The sequence below is a fragment of the Pinus tabuliformis genome, chromosome 8, assembly GCF_031772625.1.
Source record: "Pinus tabuliformis cultivar Carrire ecotype Pingquan chromosome 8, CPIR1, whole genome shotgun sequence".
Taxonomy (NCBI): Eukaryota; Viridiplantae; Streptophyta; class Pinopsida; order Pinales; family Pinaceae; genus Pinus; species Pinus tabuliformis.
In genome coordinates, this window is record NC_142294.1 from 1,003,688,886 (window position 1) to 1,003,693,740 (window position 4,855).

The following is a 4,855-nucleotide window of genomic DNA, read 5'->3' on the forward strand; positions in this document are numbered from 1 at the left end:
TGAGGGCTGTAATGCTGAACAACAAGCTGATATAGAAAAGGTTTTTTTAGAGTATGATGTCTTATTTCAAGAACCTAAAGGTCTGCCACCCAAAAAGGGAATAGTACATGATATTATTTTGCAGCAAGATGTTCCATTGCCAAACATTGGAATGTACAGGTTATCTTCTTTAGAGAATGTTGAAATCAAGAAGCAGGGGCAGGAGTTGTTCAAGAAAGGTTCATCAGGCCTAACACATCACCATGGGGGTCACCAATCATTTTGGTGAGAAAGAAAGATGGCTCATGGAGAATTTGCATTGACTACCGAGCACTAAATAAGATAACAATCAAAAATCGTTATCCCCTTCCTCGCATAGATGATCTTTTAGATCAATTGAAGGAAGTTGTTTATTTCACCAAGCTAGATTTTCACAGTGGATATCATCAGGTCAGGGTTGTAAAGCAAGATGCATGGAAGACTACTTTCAAAACAAAGTAGGGATTATATGAGTGGCTAGTTATGCCTTTTGGCTTGACCAATGCTCATACTACTTTCATTAGATTAATGAATGATGTACTCAGACCTTTTCTTGATGATTTTGTTATTGTGTACCTGTTATAGACATTTTTCGGCACTGCAACCCCAAGAATAAAATGTCCATAAACCAAGGGCTCCTAAGTCCCTAAAAGTGTTGTTCTAACCCCTAAAGGAACAAGGTCAACTGATTACAGCTTCTCCCAGAAGTTCTCCATGAAAAACTACTCAGAACTGGTCAAAACAGGATCATTTCACCTGCTCCACAGGCAAAGTGTGTTGCATCTCACCTAAGTACACTCTGTGGGACCGTGTGTTGCATTTCAAAAAGCCCTTCTATGGGGTGCAATGGGCGAGAAGTGACAAATGGCAGTGTCAATCCGCGAGGTGGAGAGGCATGGAATATTCCAGAAACTTCTCCTGTGACACTTGCCTCTCTGAATTCGACCAAGGATGAGTAAGAGATCATCAATCTCCAAGTGGAAGTAAGAACTATCAGAGGGAAGACACTAATCAAATCACAAGCTGACTCATCTCCCTTACAGATATCTATATATGGATCCCTCATCCCAGAGATCCAGAGGCTGGAATTTTGCATCTTGTAAGGAATTGCTGTTGGTTTCTTGAGGCAACATCATAGTGTTAGGTGATTTAAGCTTTGCATGAGGTGAAGAAGGGCTTACTTGCTGAGAGGATGATGCTGGGTCAGAACAACTGGTTGTAACTCTCTTGGCTCTTTCTTGATTATCAATAAAGCTATTCAAGTTTTCCTCCATAATCTTGTGTCGTTTATGTTTTATGCATTTGTATGGTCAATTTACATCTGATCCTAGATTGTTTATGATAATAGATCCACATTCTTGTATAGTGTTATGCTACTTTGATTCTACAGGTACTCTGTGAAGCTGGGTGTACAAGGAAGCAAGTAGCAAAGGACTATCAGAAGAGAGAGGAATCGAACTAGGAGCCAAGCGCAAGACAGAGGTTGGTCTCGTTTATTCTTCTCTCATCTATACTTCATAAAGGAAAAATCAAAGTAGCTTTACTTTGTTTGTTTCTAAGGTAGCTACCACACCTTAGTGGGATTAGCAGTTCTGCATAGACACTTTTCCCTGTAACAAAATGGCGACTCCACTGGGGAGCGACTAGGTTGTTTGTTAATCTACATTTTGTTTATTTTATAAACTTACAGACCGAGCCTGAAGTCGAGCTAGGTAGATTTTGAACTGCATTTGCATAAAGTAGATAAATGTCACTTCAGTCAATCTCTGGGTTTTGTTTATGAATTAAGCAACTGATTTACAAACTCTCTAATTGCCCTTGTGGTGGCTCTAGTAACCTCCTTAGATATGCCCCTGTTATTGATTTACTGATTACCACTTGCTCGGCCAAAATCCATAAACTGAACTGCAAACTGTGACTCGGAACCCAAGCAAAGTCTCGTTTCTGGCCCAGCACAGTCTCTGTTCTGTGAATCTAAAATTCAATGCACTTCTCGAGTGTAGTAGGTGCGTTGCATTTCAAATTCACTGTGTTACAGGTGCGCTGATCAGACTAGGCATTGTTCCTAAATGTTGGTTTTTGTGTTCATTCTTTTCAGTTCTATTCATGAATTTTTCTACTTGTAGTCAGTACACCTCTGTTTGAAACCCCTTTCCTTGCTGCTATTCTGCCTCCATTGTGCAAAGAACTGTAAATGTTTTTGTGTATTTGTTGAGTCATTTTCAGTTCTCCTTTGAAAAAAAGTAACGTAATTGTACTGTCATTTCTTGATTTGAAAGTGTCGCAAGTGTCGTTTTCAGTCATAGAAGAGAGTCTGATTGCTCTTGATAGTCGATTACTCTGTTACTATTGTATTTGATCTGAATTAGTAGTATTTCTAGTGTCGAAAGCAAGTCTTCATTTTGAATTTGAAAAGAAACTTGTTAGTAATTGTTGCTTAAAAGTAATTCAGATTTGCGCATTAGCTTTCTTTTTATCATTCAAATATTAAGAAGGCTGAAAAAAAATACATGCATGTGCATTTGCATTTAGACTGTTTGGTTGGTTTGATTTAGGACAGTGCATATAGTGTGTGCTCTTTGTTCTTTGTGAAAGAATACTGTCTCTCTTTCCTTAGTAGCTAGTATTTTCATTGCACAAAGAAGATAAAAGACTGTTTATCATCTTAGATTGCATTTTAGGAATTGTACATCTACATCACATGATGAACCTGAAAGGAAAATTTCTTAAGCAAGATCAACTATAAAATAAATTTAATGAATCTAACAATGCTTTGGAACCTAACGCACAACATCTAGAAGTCTAGGCTAGAGACGTATTTCGGCGTCATAAAGCCTGGTAACTTTTGTTCTCACTGTTGGTTGGGTGATTCCTACACTTTGAGATGATAAGTGCCAGTACGGACTTGTGCTCCCACGTACCATCGAGTATATTTTGGGAGACCACAATAGGCTTAATCCTTTATCCATATGAAGTTGTGCCTGCCGCCCTATCGATCGCAATGCACTGAACACATCATTCGGGAATATTGACTGTCGTACCGTAAAAAGTATTCTGCAGTTTTGCGATTGGTTTGGTAATCCCTCTGCCTAGATTTCCAGAGTAGTCCCTTTTGTTCCTTTTCAGACTCCTTAACGAAAAAGGTCCATCTGAGCACTTGTCACTTCAGGCTCATTAAAAATTGAAGGCGACTAGAGTCATATTTTGTTTTTTCTCGACTCTTTAAAATTGAAAAAACAAGTTGTGTCAAAGCATCTAAAATTTATTTTAAACAGAATAATCATCACCTTTCCTACGTTGGTCTTAGGTTGAGAGAATGGAGTCCACCAACCAAGGAATTCCCCTTGGAGGAAATCCTAGTCCCTTCTCCTCTTGGGAAGATGTTGGTGCACCCCATATGGCCACATTGTCACTTCCAGGATTGACAATCGGCTTGCCCGTATGTCTTTTCTCAACCTCTGTTGTTCAGAACACCGCAATTCCTGAACAATTAAGTCAGCAACTAAACGATTCCAGAGTTACCCCCCAACCATCTACTTCCTCCAATTCTTCCTCTCCTCCTTCCTCTTCACTTGATGGGGCTGGTAAAGCCAAAAATCAAGTATTTGAGAAGAAGAAGGAAAGAAGAAGAAAGAGAAGAAGAAGAAGGAGCCAAAAGTGAAAGGGGGAAACCAAGCATCGTCTAGCGAAAATCCACACATTGCACCGACCAGGCCTAAATCGCCATGTGTCATTTGCAAAGGAGACCATTATCATAGAGATTGTCCCTGCATCCCTCGGATCTTAAGGGACTGGTCTCCTCATTTGCACAACCTGGTGTCATCAACCTCTGATGATCATGTTGAAACCACACCGTCGACTAGTGAAATTGAAGCCCCAGGAAAAAAAGGAAAATATAGATTTCCTTGTAAACTGTGCGAAGGCGATCATGCCGTCCACCGTTGTCCCTTCTTAGACGAGGCTAAAAGAGTTTTGGACGATCGTCCGGTTTCACCGTTATGACTTCCTCCTGTATATAAAAAACTCTTGCCGAGTCCATCACTAGTTGAAAATCTGGCTGACCCACCCAAGTGGTCGGCCGAAGCATCTATCATTGAAGACAAACCATCTGAACCCATACCAAACGAAAGTCAAAAGGTCGAGGCGGCAGTTGACCCGGTCTTGCCTTCAGAGGTTCCATATTCAGATGATACAGCCACTGAAGAGAACAAGGATGACACCATCCAAATTCTTTTTGTAAGCACAGACTCTGATGAACAAGGGAGAAATTTACCCATTCCTTACCGCAGGAAGGAAGTTCGTCGGAGTCATACCCGACCGTCCATTCGGTCCCACCTCCAAGCAACCTAGTTGTTTCCTTTGACTGGAATCAACTAGGCAGACCCCGTTTACCAGCTAGTATACCATTCCAAATCATTGCTCAAATATATAGAATGGTTATGGCCGGTACCATCATAGATGAAGGGGCTTCTGTGAGTATCATTTCCTTGACTGCTTGGAAAGCGCTTGGTTTGCCATCGCTTTTGCCTGAGATGAGAAATATAACAGGCTTTGACAAAGGAACCAGTCGACCGTTAGGGATCCTTCCCAATGTGCCCATAACATTGAGAGGGAAAACCGTTCATATGAACGTAATGGTATTCCAAGGACCCCTGAATTATAATCTACTCCTTGGACGAGACTATATTTATTGCATGGGAGCCATTGTCTCATCACTCTTTAGAGTAATGTGTTTTCCGCACGAAGGAAGAGTGGTCAAGCTCGTAGACCAGCTTTCATTTCCCATATCACACATAGAAAATAGTCATATACCATCCCTGAATGGTATTTTCACACA